We start from the raw sequence: 17,006 nt of genomic DNA on the forward strand, positions 1-17,006 counted from the left end.
TGCCACCAACATAGCTGCAATTGACTGTAATCTGGTTGCCCAGGGGTGGTCCATCCGGAGAGATTATATTGCACATCCTATGCTATGTGGAAATTCCTTGCTTGCTGATATAGTTCAGTCTTCTAAATGTACTAGCTAATGTTACTCTCCTTGGACAACAAAAGAAGTACTGGACTTTCACTGAGCTAATCTAAACAGGCGTCAATTCACTCTTCAGACAAATAATCTGCACATAGATCATGGAAACTTTGCCCTGTTTTTTCACTGAGAACATGCCTGCATCTAGCAAGCTGTAGACGTTTTTACAGACCTTGTCTGCCTCGTGAAAAGAAATGAGCAAATAACATCTCTAAAAGTGTCTTTTACTGTTTATTGCATTTTAATTATTATTGAAAAGCTAAAATTATTTCAACTTTACATTCAGTGATGCTTTTATCAAATTATGTCCTGGGGGTTTAATTTACACATGCTTTTTACATGTAGCTATGATTAAAAAGAAAGTTTTTGGTAGGCAGTGTTTATTAGTTGCTCTAAAAGAAAAATGTATAGTCACAATCCCATCAAAGGGAAAAGTAAGCCATGAAATAAATGTTAATATATGGAATATGGTGTTCTTGTTAGGGGCTTTTTATTTGTTATTTAGGTATTTGGCCAACCCCACTATCTTTCTATCAGTGATCTGGTTGTTCTGACCCAAATTTTGCTCTGTGCAAAAGACATACCTCCCCAGACCCAGTTTGTACAATTATGGCAGCTCGATGACTTGACAGGATCTGCAGGTAGTTTCATTTTTTAAGAGGACTCTTATTAGGTATAAAGGATATGTTTCAGGTTATCTTGAAAAAAGACAGACTATTGCAAAAAGCATTCTTACTCTGCATTAATTTATACTAAAAAACATGATAAGATTTATAATAGTAAGCTTTATTTAACAGCAGTAAGAACATACTAAGACACAAGAGGCAAACAGAGAGCAATCAGATTAAGATAAAGTGATTTTACTTTCTGACATAAATATAACTACAGTGTTTGCTTGGATAACATTAGCAATTTGCCAATTGGTTTTACTGGTTTGATGTAATTGTTAATTATGAATTTTTTCCAAGTTGTTAGTATGTTGGTTGGAAGTTTTACTTATTCATCTATTAAGTTTCCAGGAGCCTACAAGAGATACAAACAGAATGAATTGAAAAAGGAATACTGTACAATACAGGTAGCATTTTGAAGGCAAAGCCTAAAAAACAGAGACTAAAAATTATTACTACGCCCAAGGATTTTGTGGTCTGGGGGGACAATGGTACCCCCTGCTCCACGTCCAGAATGAAGAACAGTGTCACAAGGACATAGATAAATGATTTGAAAAGGACCTAAGCTACGGAAGCTGTCCCCCTAAAAATAAGACAAAAGCAGCGGTGGGAAAATTTTTTGGCTTAGGGGCCACAATGAGTTTTAAAATTTGACAGATGGGCCGGGCCAGTAGCAGATGAATGGAAAGTGTTTGTATGAACTGATACAAATTACATGTAAAAGCGGGCCAGATTTAAAAGCCCTATGGGCCGTAATTTGCTCATGCCTGAGCAAAAGGCATGAAATATCTAGCACAGGAAACACATTGTTTTTTCTTAGGAGGAACACGAGTCAAACAGAAAACCTTTCATGTTACTGCTTAGGCATATTTTACATTTCTAAAAGTTATGTATAATATATCAGAAAATTATATTTCTGAGCTTTGGTCCACTTTAAGGTCAACTTTGCTCATGAGGATGTGGCTAAATTGGCTGAGATCAGCCCACTGGGGTCATTTGCTGCCCTTCATAATGTAATGACTAGGTTCCCAGACAGTTCGGCACACTCTGCACACATCTATTACCAGCCTCAGTGACCATAATTAGTGTCTTTTTTGGAATGAAATGAATTACAGACAACAGTTTTGACAGAATAGACCTTTACCGCTATAAAATGTCCCTTTACTGAAATAACGATGACTATAACATACAGGCAGATCACAAATACAGAGAATGCCAGTGCCTAAAAGAATCTCTGTCACTTGAAAACATGTAATACTTCCACATGTGTTAGCTGTCTGGTCCCCTGCAGTATACTATAGATTATTGTTAATTTTTGTCATAATGAATGGGGTGATGACAGAGTTTCTTCAAGGAAAACATTGTCCAAGTTTTGGAATGCAGCTTCTTATATCACCTCTCTTCTTCCAGCTTCCTAATTTGACAGTGAATGAGCATCATTATCTCTGCTTCGTAAGCAGCAAGCTGACAGCAGCTGTAGTAATCTAAACCAGAAAAGAGTGGAACGATCCTACTGACAACTGAATAAAAATGTACATTACAAGAACAGCCAGCCAAATTACAATTCCTTTGGCAGGCAAAACAGTAAACATATATCTATTCCAACCATGTACTGTATTTAGCAGTTTGTTAGGGGTTCCATTTAAATGTTTGTCAACCTGAAATGAAAAGAAAGAACACAATCACTTTAAAGCTGAACTCCAAAATCAACTTGTGCAAGTATATTTACCTGTAGGAGATATATGCAGTGCAGGGAACCAGTCAGTTGTGTAGCAATGTTAAGGTGATAACAAACAACAAGCTGATAATACTGCATTGCTCATGATAATACATCACATGGTGATCAGAGAGAAGAGTCTGAGAGCTAAGCTCACCAGTGTAGTGTTCTTCTTTTAGTATCCATTTAAAGGCTGGGCATAGGGACAGGGCCTAGTTGTATTACTTAAAGCGAAACTGGAGCAAACAAAAGTCACATTTACCATGCAGATACATCAATGGCGCTGGACCTTTCCTTGATCCGTTTCTGCACTGTCCTGGAATTCTTCTTCTTCCCAGCGCAGAGGAAGCACCAGGCACGGTCTTCTTTGGTTTTCTTGCTACCTTACCCGATCTCACACTGCACAGGCTTGAGATCAGGTGACGTAGCTCACTGTAAAGGGGAAAAAAAGAGAGCTGATCTCACTGTGCTTGTGTAAGATCGGCATCTCTTTCACCTTAGTGAAGAATATTCCCCTTCTTCCCATGCCTAAAAAGCACAAAAGGAGCAGCCAAACGCCCCCTGGGATGTGTGACTTATGTATTCCAGGAGCCTCTGCACTCCCAATCAGCCTTGATCATTGCGGCGATCAAATCCACAAGGAAAGGTGCTGCCCCCTCTTTTTTTTTTTAAAGGGTGTTGCACTTAAAAAATAAAAACAGATTTTTACTTCATATAAAAAAAAAAATAAAGTTAAAAATTTTGAGTTTAGGTCCACTGTAGGAGATAATTTAGGTCTGCAGACTGTGCAGTCTCCCCAGCTGTGTATTCCTCTGGTTGAGCAGAAATACAAATCCTTTGGCAGGTAAAAACTTTCTTATATGTATTTCTTTAGAGTATTTATTTGAATACATGCCAATTTAACTTTAAATAATATTAAAGGCCTCCATCTGTATTTATAAGCATTCCACAACAAAAAAATTACAAACTTGCTGAATGTGGTCCCAAACCTGTAAGAACAAGTTAAAAAATAATGACACATGCTCTGCATCTTTAACTATACATTTAAGCTCACGGGGTGAAATCTGGGACTGTGTTCACTTTTTTAAAGTCTTTATTATAGGTATCTGATTACCTAAAAGCTCTGTGTTTATAGATGGATACCACTGGAAATTGACTGTAAATGGTTTTTGACTCTACTTCTTAAATATCAGCACTTGCAATGCAGAAGAATGAAAATTGCCATCTCAAGTAGCATGTGAGCCGCTCTTTTAAATTCCTATGCAAATATCATTGAGATATGTAAATTCTATCCAGTTTAAATTATTTACATTTCACTTCGCTTTGCCAACAAAAATAAGGTTTACATTCTTCCTTCGTTTTATTTTTCAGAGGAATTCAGGCTCTTTCCCAGTGTGTGTGTGTTTTTCTCAAAATTTCAAATAAGTTACTGCAAATTACAGTATATGACCGGTGCATATCATCCAACAGCTTCCATAAAGTGTTTGATATAAAAATGTCTTCCATTTATGCAGAATTCCCCGCAGAAAGCTATGATATGCAGTTTAAATAAAACATATATACTGTACTGCAGGCTTGCATTTTACAATCCAACTATATGGATTTTAATCTTTAAAATCAAGACTATAAGGCAACTTGAGCTATGATCTGATATGAAAACAATTTAGTGGGCCAGTGACAGGTGCCTCGACAACTGCTGATTTTCATATTGCTTAAATCAAGCTTATCTGGGGCATGCACTGCAGCATTTCTAAAATACACAATGATCGGGTTCTCACAAAGTTCATATGGACATTCAATGCCATTTATTATGTTGCAGATAGAACCGGGTGATAACAATTCAAAATGCCTTGATCCACATCAGATGAAAGGCATGAATATTTGTACAGAATCCTGAAGGCTCCATTTGCACTTGCCAAGTGTGTGTCTGTTTATCTTTTGTCTTCTTGAGTTCTTTAAACAAGTTGGGATTTAAACCTATTTGGTGAAATATTTCTCATGCAAAGAATTGTTTATTTTGGTATGTCTGGTCAGGAGGGCACTGCTAGCGGGAATGACCTTCTGCTTAGAAAGTTTAACACAGTAATGTGCCACCAGCAAATCATCTAACCTCCATACAAAGTCCCAGGTGTACACAGACTTTCTTAGATATATGGCGTGCAAGAAGGTTCAGGGCTTTGCTGGACAGAACTACTGAGATATACAGATACACAAAGCTATAACTAACAGTTTTAGCTATAGAGAACCAGGTCACATATGTGCTTTGGGTAAAAACATAAAAAGGCTGTGGAGAGAACAAGTGTAAACAGATCATTTAAAAGATAACCTTTAAGAACCATTTAAAAAGCTTTCCCACATACAAAAAAAAAAGTTCTAAACCTCATTTGTACCAAAACTGTAGGGCAAAAAAAAAATTATTCTTACACTGGAGCCAAAGTCAGGAAACTTCAGCTGCAATAATGCTCCTAATGACATCAAGTTAAAGCAGAAGTAAACCTAAAAATATAAAATACAATGTGAGCAGACAGGTTCTTTATTACAGAAGGGACAGGCAATGCCACTTTTGCAATAAAATAAGCACTTTCTGCCTGATCGCAATTTTTATTTAAATTCATCTCTTCGTACCAGGGTCTGCATCCTCACCCGGTCCCCTTCAATGCTGAGAATATTCAGCCATCTTGACTGATCAGGCCCAAATGATGTAACTCCCAAACATGTGAACAGGAGTCAATTTATTCCCAGTTAACATAATAGAGATGTTTTTAAAGAAATATATCCATAGAAATGAAAACAATAAATACCTAAAATCTAGTGGTGGATGTAGCCAAAGTGGGCCCCTGTGCAGAACTGACATGGGGCCCCTTTGAGCTTATAGCTCTCATGTAGTAGCTCGCTTTCCACCTCCATATGTCCACTCTATTAAATATCCGTATTGACGTGCTTCAGGTCAGTTGTAGCAGAACCAGGTAATTACCGTATTTTCCGGCGTATAAGGCGACTGGGCGTATAAGACGACCCACCACTCTAACCAATCAGTTGGGGGTCGTGTTATACGCCCAGTATTGTACTGTTCCTTCTGCCTGTCAGATCTCGCTATTGTGCGAGAACTGAGAGGCAGAAGGAACAGTACAGTACTAGTATTTGGAGGAGGGATACAGGAGGAGCCTACTATGCTCCACACTCCTCTAAGGAATGAATGGGCGGGTTCCTTCTTAATGAATGGGCGTGTTCTAGTGGAGAGCCAATCCAGGCTCTCCACTCCCATTCTCCTGTGCAGCTTGCACAGGAGGACTCGCAGGGACTCGACTCGTGGGAACGCCGGACGTGAAGCAAGCTGCAGGGAAGTACCGGTACCCGGCGTATAAGACGACCTCCGACTTTGGCACAGATTTTTCGGGGTTAAAAAGTCGTCTTATACGCCAGAAAATATGGTATATTACTTAAGGATTATCTCCAACCAAAACCCTTTTTTTTAGTTTGGGTATGAAATGATTAGGTTGCCTTGCTTGTGTGTGTGTGTGTGTATTGGTCCAGTTATTGAAGTATAACAAAATATCCCAAAAGTAAGGCAGTATGAGTATGACACCATTGAAAACCATGAAGATTTTGAATATGCTCTGATTTTTTATATGTGTCCATACAGGGAGATTTACCTTAAATCTGTCCCAGAAACACAACAGGAAATGAAAAAGGCAAAACCCCTTTTTACATGATTGCACAGGGGACACCAATAAAGCATTTTCCTGCATCTCCACTTCTGGTGACAACCAAAAAAGACCCTAACAAGAAATAAAATTTAGTTTGTGCCCAAAAGGCAGGCAAAAGGTCTGGGACTGTTCATTGGTTTTATTAGTAGTTTTCTTGCAGCAGATCTTTTCCACTTTTATTGACTTACCAAGCTATGTTCTGTACTGTGACTCTGTGTGGAGGTAGGCTTCCTGATGGAGGCAGGGTTTTGTTTCTGCATTTTAAAGCTTTCAAAAAGTGGAACATTGAGCAGCACAATAGTGCCAAATTCTTTTAGGCTAGCCCTGAAGAACAGTAATGCCTTAAACCAGGCATGGGCAAACTACAGCCCTCGGGCCATATACGACCCATTTAGCTTTTTTATCTGGCCCTTTGAACATGCTCTGGCCGGTGCCCCCCCCGAGCAGGGCCTGGAGAAGAGTACACTGTATGGAGCATTGTGTGGATGTACACTGCAGCTCAACCTTTATGCAAATCTCAGTGTAACAGGTAACAGTGATATCTGCTACCCATCATAAATAGACCCCTAAGTGTTCCCTATACCGGTGGTCCCCAAACTTTTGCAGGTTAAGAACCACTAAATGCACAGACTGCGGACCGCGCATTTGCGGGGAGCCGTGTGTCTTTCAAAGGGGAAGAAACTTCCCCCCAGAGTGATGTCATGATGCCAGAACCAGCCCAGAGCCTGTGATGTCTCTGGGAGACGTGGTCCATGGCTCTGGCCGGTGCTCCCCCCCCAAGCTGGGTCCTTCTCCTGACCCCGCTGGTGGGTTCACCGGCCCGGGGGTTGGGGACCTCTGCCCTATAACAAAGCAAATCTTCAGTTTTTGAAGTTAGGTCTACACGTTCATGTGTTTTATGATGTCAAGCAAAGCAAAAAAAGTATCTTGACAATCACAACAAAGAGAAAACTTTTCTATTGTGTGTTGTGTATTTCTTTATAGGTGATTTAAAAAAGTATTATAATACCCCACAACAACCAAATGAATACTTCTTTTTCTTCCCCAATTGTGGTAGATAACATGAGTATGTCCTTATTGGCACTTTTGTTAAGATAAGAATAAACTCTCATATCCTCTATTTAGAATATCTTCTTACCATAATATTTGATAATGTAAAGTTTGTTAACATAACCAATCGTTGGTTGTTGGGTATTTACTGTATTTTTTAAAAATACATCTATGGAGCTATAAAAACAAACTACAAATACATTATAGTTGTAGTTGATGTATGTTTGTGCACTCAACAAGCACTGAGGTCTTAAATAGATGTCTCAGTAGAATTTTTATATAGAGCTAAGACCTCAACACCAGGAACTCTTTCCAACTCTTTCCAACACCTACAGTAATGAAACACATGTAGGAAAAATCTGGTTTAAATCCCTAGACCTTCAGCTTCTGACATTATGAGGTCAGTTGTATTCCAAGCCTAAGGCACCTAACCATATCCGAGCTTACAGAAGACATAAATATTCGTGTTAGGCTGTCAGAAAAATAGGAAATAACATTGCTGTTTGTACAATATGGCATTGCATTTCCAAATCCAATCGAGTTATTGCATTGTTGCAATGTTTATTTGACTTTTGATGTTTTTTTTTTTAAATTTGCAGATTTGTTTTTCTCAGACTAGTTAGTTTTAGGGGTAAGTCTGGCTGATAATATGATAAATGATAGGGGTAATGTCATGTACTGATATTATTATCCCCTGCCTTTCAGATATAATATTAGGACTGTCTTTTAATAAATCATGCATTGCTATTAATATATGAAAAACTACCTTGTGGTTCCTGTCAATCTGTGATCTTTAATTCCTTTGCTCAATATATAGTTGTTGTCTATGTTAGCAGACAGCTGCACTTTTATCCGTGATATTTTAGGAATGATAAAAAGAACAGCATTAATAATTCAATTTCTTAAATATCATAAATCTAAAACAAAAAATGTACAATATCTTTCTCATTTCCTTTTTGAGGAAATTTTGAGTACAAATTATAGTATTTAGGTAAAAAGTATTTAAAGACTTACCTGCAACCTAAAACGCAAGGGACTTACAGACTAGGAAATCGTATTTATCATGGCATCCAAATGCCTGCCTTCATTTTAGAAGTGCAAAATTGGTTACTAAATTGACCATTATTTTGTTTTATGCCATTGACTAATAGATCTAAAGTTAAATGTATTGTATTTATAGACATAGGAGCCTATTTATCAGTAAGTGGTGATAAGATTTCAGTTGGTTTACTGTTTATTGGGATTGACACTTTTTAAATGGCCAATTTGTTTTTTGGTGGTGGGGATCAGTGATTGATTACTGTTTCATAATTAACCTAACTTGGCATTGAGAAGCTCCACTCACATGAATGAAGTAACTGATCACCACTTCTTCCATCCTTGATAGCCAGTTTTAAAAGTGGCAACGAGCAGCCATAAACTTACATTGCAGCTACAATCACAACTTTTTAAAAGTAGGGAACAAGGCCAAAGAGTTGATTGGGGTCTTTAATGCCAATACCATTATTCTCCATTGAAGCCTATGCTGTGCTCTTTTTTCAAAGTTGTAAATGCTGTTTAGTAAATTGTAACATGCCAACCAGGCCTGTCTGGTTCTTTATAAATAAGCCCCATGGACGTTCTCTTTTAATTCTCAGGAATTAAATAAATGGGCAAACCAGTGCTTATATCAAAAATTTAAGACATTGATGATAGTGTCCCTTGAGCTGTCTCAGTGGCAGGCTAAAAAAATTTGGTTCATTTTTCTTATGTTGTCCATACAACAAAACATTGGGCATTATAGATCCTTACAATGTTTGGGGGTTCTCTTCCTTTTTCTTATATTTAAAATATTGTATTTGCTCTATATCTGGCACTGAGTGTTGGAGCCTATTGAGAACATACAAGAAGGTAGCACCAATTCTGAGATTTTCCCATATGTCATCTACCATGACTATATTCCATGCACTAATAATAATTGTGGCACATAATGCAGATAATATATGTAACATTGTAGGATTGTTTAAAAGCTATGTATTTTATGTGTAACAAAAAAGTAAAATGAAAAACATACTAGTAGAAACAACAAAAATGATTCATGTCCTTGTTGTTTCCATTCATTGTTTATATGATTTCTATAAATTATTATTCTTTCCATGACCTAGGCAGAACACCATCAAAATAAAATAAAGTAGACAAAAATATCCAGACCTGTTTTCAAGTTCCATGTTTTATATGTGGCTCCTGAGGTACACAGATCACATATGTCTTTTCTGTGCTATGCTTTCCTCTTATTGTTCCTCGGTCATTATTATTTTTCTTTGTAGACAGCCAGCTGTAGTTGCTCTCTCGTTCCCTCATATCCCCCTTGTCTTCCACAGGTCATTAGTGCATCACAAGCACCCGTCTACCCTCCAAACAACACATGTTCACTTTCATTCTCTCGTTTCCCTTAAGATCTGAAAGACATCAGTTTGAAAGGTTAGCAGATAAGGCATAACATTAGAGAACACTTCCAGACAGCAAGTTTTCTATTCCTTCCAGCCCAATTTATTACACCTTAGTACACACTCATAGTTATATCACTGTGACTGTACAGTATGAAGTTTAAGGTTACTGACTCAAATGTTGGTCTGAACATTCATGGAAATACCTAAGACATCATATGACAGTTTCACGTCAAGACACAGTTTCACGTCAAGACACAGACATGAATAGGATCCTCAAGTCTGTGCAACCAGTAACATCATGTCATCAACATTTTTCACAGGAGCTGCTGAAAAATTGATGGCTTTTCACAGAAATGGTTGAAACTCTCTAGCACACTATGTCCATCAGTATCTTACTCTTGCAGCTAATAGGCTGTGAAGGTATTTGACTTTTAAGTGGCTTCATCATGTGAACTGAGTAAGGTTGAAGATATACAGAAGCTTAAAAATAAAATACAATATAAAAAAAGAAATGTAGGAAAAACTGAACTGCATCTTCAAAACATAGCTTATTATATATTTAAAACATGTAAAAAGGATGTCAAATGGGAGGATTGTACACTATAAGAACCGTGCAGCTGTAGAACAGTGATAGAAGTGCAAAATGTAGATTTTACCATGTTTATAATTCAGGGCATGCTTAGACTTTTCCAGTCCCTAGATTTACACTGTTCTGCCCTATAGCACAAAAATGGTAATGTACTGGCTATTTTTTTCCATTTTTTTATGTACTTGCTATCATATAGCAGCCTGTACAAAAGTCTAGTGTCATATCACTAACTTTCCCACAAAGGGGCTCACAATTAGTCCCTTCTCCTGACCGATACAGCCGCAGACCACCAAAAAATTATTTGCAAAATAAGAGTGGACACGTGTGCCCATTCCTGAAAACAATGAGGGAACGTTCCCACCCCTGCCCACCCCACTACACCCCTGGTCATAGTTATATATAATTACCCCAGTCTAAGGACAATTTTGAGGGAAAGCTATTAACCTAACTGATTTTCTTGCCACATCCCAAAAACATGCAGAGTACCCGGAGGAAACCCACAGACACAGGAAGAACATGCAAACTTTTTCGAGATAGTGGCCTAAGTGAAATTTGAACCTGGGATCTAGTGCTGCAAAGGCTATAGTGCTATCCACTACTTTGTACTTGTACTTGTGATTGCACAATGATAACTCATCGTTCTGCACACACTGGTCTTCCTCCTGTCTAATTACTTCTTGCATGCTTATGCGCACCGATTGTCTTTTTGTGCCGCCTCTCCCTGACGGTAATCGATTACTGCCATTGAAACACATAGGCCTGGAAGATTCCCACTAGGGAATGTCTGATTCCCTGTTTTATGAATAGAGCTCTATGTTGGGAGGAGGGATACATTTTGGTATTCACTTGTTGAAGTTTTTCCTATACTTCTGAAGGTTTAAGAAATGTATGTATGTTTAAGTTAGATCCCAATTCTAACTTTTTCTCCAGTCTGCAGAATCCACCGATTTTTTTATGTATAGAGTGTTTTATAAAGCAAACCAGATACTGTAGATAAAAGATATTATTAATAATCCTGTGCCTGGGATATGGGAACATTTGCATTCCAGCTATGAGATTTCCAAATGCAAAACTAGGACACATGGGAGTTCTGCCAACAGGTCATACTGCTTCTATTATATCTGAAATGTAATCATGCCATACCATGCTATGTAAAGAAACTGTAGTATAAGCTATATATACTTTGACTGGTCTATAAAATATTTAATGATTGTAAATATGAAGAAAATAATTCCTACTTCTAATCTAAAGGCAGTTTCTAAAATGATTTTTTGTGTTAAACAAATTACAAATCATTTCAATATACCTGTACACTCATCACAACTTCTCCTCAAGAAAAAGGCCAACTGAGCATTTAGTCACAGAGTGCATTATTTATTATACTATAAAAAATAAGTACCATGGCAAAGCTTTTAATAAACTAAGGGACATATTTCATTCTTCTGTCCTTCACTGGCTATGAATTTTTCATGAAATTTTGACTTGCTTCTATTTGAATTAATATTATTTATGTTACAGCTGCCTGTTCTGCACCAAGCAATTTTATCTAAAAGACCAAACAAGATCGAACAGTAATCACAATTAAAAAGCCAGTGGATAGTTTACTAAACTTTTTTTGCAAATAAGGAGCAAAAACAGCTGATCAGGTTATAGACACTTTCAAAAAATATCTTGTTAAACAGGCACTTCCACCTTGTCCATGCAATAAACTTGTACTTACCTCTTTTACCTTTCTCTACTATTGATTGTTTAACTCTTCCTCCCTTCTATACACGTACCATTAAAATTAGTGAAGTCAGTGGCAAAATGAGAATTGGTGTCACTCCCTTTGACCATGTGACAGTTTTCAGGCCTAGTGATTGGCTGCTAGGCCTAAACACTGCCACAGGAAAGCAGGTCACATGCTCCTTCATAACCGTAAATGTTGGTTAGCGTCATTGACTGCAACATAGAAAGAAAGAAGTAGAGAGTTGGAGAAGGTAAAGTGAGTATAAAGTGTGTATATTGTTTTCCCCTGCAACCCTCATCTGATTGTATATGGTACGTCTCCTAGTGAAGATGAATTAATTGCACCAACTTTAATCTCCTCATAGGTTTATCTGTTCACTATTCCTTAAGCTGCGTACACATGGCAAATTTTTCTCGCCCGATAATTGGTATCGGCCAATTATCGGGCGAAAATCTGCCGTGTGTACAGTCGGTCGTCGTCCATCGTCCGACGACCGTCCTGGCGGATCCATGGACGATGGACTGTATGTACAGCATCGTTCATGCATCGTGCAGTCTTTTCTCGTTGGAAAGGATCGTGAAAGATCCTTTCCAACAAGAAAAATTGCAGGTGTGTACGCAGCTTTAGTTCCAGCTGAGTGCACATTGATATTTATTGCCCTGCCAACCCCTCCCCTCCCCAGGTTCAACTGATATCCCAAATTCCCTATACTCTGATCAGTCCATCCATAATCAGGGCCCAAAGCACTTCTATTTAAACAACAGGCAAGGTCACGTTAGGACCCTGGTCACATGCCCAAATAAGTGCAAAGGGAATTAATCCAGGGAAAAGACACAGGAATTGGAACAGATTTGGACATATCATTTTACTCTGCCACTCCCATCTCCTGCCTTTGGACTGATTTATCCACCTGGACTCCAACACATCTTCTGCTGTTGCCATTCTGAACTGGTTTTTCATCAAACCATCTCTTTGACTGAATCATCATATCCCACTCCGAGAACTCAGCAAGTTTATGAGCCTCACTTGAACCCATATTACTGGACTTCTTTTCTTGTACTTTAGTTTGCCACATTGTTTAATGTACGCATATGGTTCACAATTATCTGTAAAAATGTATTATTCACCCTGCTCTCTCTTTGTTGGCACTACTCCCTGTACTCCCTAGTCTGATAACTCATTGTCTCCCTGCTCCTTCACTCTTCCTTTTTCTCTGTGCTCCTGCACCTTTTTACTTTACTGATACTCTCTGGTGATACTCTCTCACCCAACCCTGGTCCCCCACACAGCCTCCCCCTTCCATATACTCTCAGCAAGACACTTCTGAACTTTCTGGCTCTCACTGAAACTTGGCTTTCTAGCCCCTTACCCCTCATTGTTGCTGTTGTCTACCGCCCCCCTGGCCCAGTATCACAATTTTTGGAAACTTTGCATCCTGGCTCCCACACATTCTTTCCCATGACCTGCCCACCCTCATCCTTGGTGACTTTAATGTTGCACTGGATGAGCCCAACCTTCCCTCCTCAGCCAAACTGTTCTCCATTACTTCCTCATTTGGACTCACTCAGAACATCAATGCACATAGCCGGACACACTTTAGACCTGGTATTTTCAAAACTCTGCAACCTCACCCTCCTTGACAACTCACCATTTCCCCTTTCTGATTACAACCTTATCACCTTCAAACTTTTGAACTCTGGTCCTCCCTTGCCACATCCCAGACCTTGTCAATGGCAGAGAGATAGCTGTAACCTTGACCACAACCTTTTCTCAAACTGCCTTGCGTCCCTAACCCCCGCTCCCTCCAAAATCACCTCCCCAGATGAAGCTGCCACCATGTTAAACCACTCTCTTTCCCTGGCTTTTGCCCCTGCAACCTTCCACTACCCCTGCCATGCCAACCCCCGACCCTGGCACAACGCTCACACCAAACAGCTGCAAAGCACTGTTCGTGCAGCTGAGCGTAAGTGGAGAAAATCTGGCCTCACCGCTGACTTTATGGACTACAAAGCCAAGCTACAAAGCTTTACCACAGAGCTCTCCACAGTCATTTCCTCTCAAGTTTCCAACCCACGCAACCTCTTCTCAACAGTTGACTCCCTCCTAAACCCCACACCTGCTCCCCCCACAACATCCTTCTCTGCCCAAGACATTGCCACCTACTTTAGAGATAAAATAGACAAAATCAGACATATAATGTCTCTGCTCACCGGGCCACTCCAACCATATCCACCCCTTCCACCTGTAAATCATCACTGGCCTCCCTCAGCCCTGCCAGTTAATATGGACGAAGTCTCTTCTTTTCTCTCATCATCTCCATCTACTACCTGTCCGCTTGACCCAATTCCCTCTGATCTACTCCATGCCCATTCCTCCACCCTGGCCCCTGCCCTGACCGAACTAATCAACCTCTCCCTTTCTACTGGTAAATACCCCTCAACCCCAAAATTCTCCCTATCCCGAGGAAACCCTCACTGGACCCCTCCCTACCCTCTAACTACCGTCCTATCTCCTTTTCCCCATATGTCTCCAAACTTCTTGAACGTCTACAAAAGACTCACTGATTACCTAAGCAGCAACTCTCTCCTTGACCCTCTCCAGTTTGGTTTTCAAGCTGCCCATTCCACTGAAACAGCCCTTACTAAAGTGGCCAATGACCTCATCAGAGCTAAGTCTCAAAGCAACTTTTCCCTGCTCCTTCTCCTTGATCTCTCCTCCGCTTTTGACACGGTTGATCACCCCTTTCTAATACAAATCATGCGCTCTATTGGTATCAGTGACATTGCTCTGCCTTGGTTTGCTTCCTATCTGTCTGACTGCTCCTTTCAAGCTTCTTTCAAGGGTAATTCCTCCTCGCCCACTCTCCTCCCTGTTGGTGTTCCCCAAGGGTCGGTCCTTGGACCAGTTCTCTTTTCTTTGTACACCTCCTCTCTTGGTAGTCTCATATCATCCTTTGGCTTACAGTACCATCTATATGCTGATGACACTCAAATCTGTCTGTCCACCCCTGACCTGTCTCCCTCAGTCCTGGATAAAGTCCTGGATAAGATGAGATGGCTGCCTGTCAGCCATCTCATCATGGATGTCTGACCGATTTTTGACACTCAACCTGGATAAAACAGAACTCATCATCATCCCCCCTCAAATTCCAAATCTCCCCCTCACATATTTCTAACTGTTAACAACACTGTTATTCGGCCCTCCCCTCAGGCACGTTGTCTTGGTGTCACCTTTGACTCGGCCCTCTCATTTACCTCCCATATTCAGAACATTTCCAGGTCCTGTCACTTTCACTACGCAACATCTCCAAAATCCGCCCCTACCTGTCCCCTGAGACCACCAAACTCCTTGTACATGCTCTTTTCATCTCTCGTCTGAACTACTGTAACATCCTCCTTTCTGGTATTCCACTAACCCGACTCTCTCCTCTACAATCTATCATGAATGCTGCAGCCAGACTCATCCATCCTTCCCTCTGCTCCTGTCTACACTGGCTTCCATTTCACCTTAGAATCAAATTCAAGCTCCTGTGCTTTGCCTTCAAATCCCTCCACAGTTCTTGTCCAACTTACATTTCTGACCTGGTAAAAAAATACTCCCCCAGTCGCTCTCTCCACTCCTCCAATGACCTTCTAATGGCTTCCTCACTCATAACCTCATCACACGCATGGATACAAGACTTCTCCAGAGCTGCCCCAACTCTCTGGAATGGTCTTCCTCGTCCTATTCGCCTTGCTCCTACTTTCTGCTTATTTAAAAGAGCACTCAAAACCTATTTTTTCAAACTTGCCTACCCATCTTCTTCTGTCTTTTGAAACCATCATTACTTCCCACCACTACATATCTCTCATCCTATTGTGTGTAAATTCCCCCACCTACTAGATTGTAAGCTCTTCGGGGCAGGGTCCTCTCCTCCTGTGTCACTGTCTGTATTAGTCTCTCATTTGCAACCCCTATTTAATGTACAGCGCTGCGTTGGCTCCATTTAAATCCTGTTTGATAATAATAATAATTTAAACAAGAATCAGGGGTCCTTAACCACCTGGGCGTTACACTGAGGTCTAGATTTCTGTTCCAAAAGCGTTACAGGTTTTCATGAATTGTTTTTTTTTTTTAAATTGTAGACCTGTAACTTACAGAAATATGTCCGAACAGGGTTCTAGTAGATATCATGAATATAAAAAATGTTTGAAACACACAATCATGTAAAAATAAAAATACTTTTAATAAAATTAAAATACACAAAAATCAGCTTAAACAAGAATACATAAATAAATGAAAAATACTGAAAATGCGATAATTCGGTATACTGTATAAAAATATATTTTTCTAAAATACCTCCCTAGTGTCCAAACGTCCAACATCACATACCTATAGACAAAACCACATAAATATATTTTGTATTATTTTGTATTGGACTGGATACAGAACTTTGTATTGAATCCAATACAAAATATTTGAATTTCCCGCTACGACCCCCATCGACGGGCGCATGCACGGACATCATCAGGAATCGCCGAGGGACGCGTACGCGAACGCCGGGTATTCTAATTCTTTCCAAACTTCCATGCAAAAAGTGTTACATTTTTTGCATGGAAATTTATTTTAGATTGTAGGCTATAATTCACCAAATTACTCAATAATTACTTATAATTCACCGAATTACCGCATAACTCACCGAAATATGTCCAAAATTTTTAAAAAATAAAATAATTAATTTTTTTTTATAAAACATAAAAAAAAAACCTTTAAAAAAAAAATCTTTAAAAAAAAAACTAAAAAAAAGTTTAAAAAAAAATAGTGTACAATGTAATGTACAGTAGCTTATATAATATATATATATAATACAATTATATATATATATTATATAAGGATTTCTTTGTATTGGACTCAATACAGCTGTTTTGTATTGAGTTCAATGCAAAGGAACTCAATACAAAATTTTGAATTTCCCGCCCCGCCTCCCTCCCGCACCGACG

General features: G+C 39.2%; 1 long non-coding RNA gene across 12 annotated transcripts in view; it reads right to left on the bottom strand.

Moving 5' to 3' along the window:
• Nucleotides 1–903: 903 nt before the first annotated feature.
• LOC140330974 (uncharacterized) overlaps nucleotides 904–17,006 on the bottom strand; it is a 240,975-nt gene continuing 224,872 nt past the window's right edge. For 10 of the 12 annotated variants that reach the window (XR_011920836.1, XR_011920837.1, XR_011920838.1 and 7 more), the window contains 3 exons: nucleotides 9,471–9,718; nucleotides 2,786–2,955; nucleotides 904–2,464 (listed from right to left, as the gene is read on the bottom strand). This is a non-coding gene — a long non-coding RNA (uncharacterized lncRNA). Of the gene's footprint in view, nucleotides 2,465–2,785; nucleotides 2,956–8,046; nucleotides 8,126–9,470; nucleotides 9,719–17,006 lie in introns of all 12 variants that reach the window. The other 2 variants (XR_011920828.1, XR_011920831.1) reach the window with 2 other exon arrangements.

The sequence above is a fragment of the Pyxicephalus adspersus genome, chromosome 5 (genome assembly GCF_032062135.1).
Source record: "Pyxicephalus adspersus chromosome 5, UCB_Pads_2.0, whole genome shotgun sequence".
NCBI classification, from domain to species: Eukaryota; Metazoa; Chordata; class Amphibia; order Anura; family Pyxicephalidae; genus Pyxicephalus; species Pyxicephalus adspersus.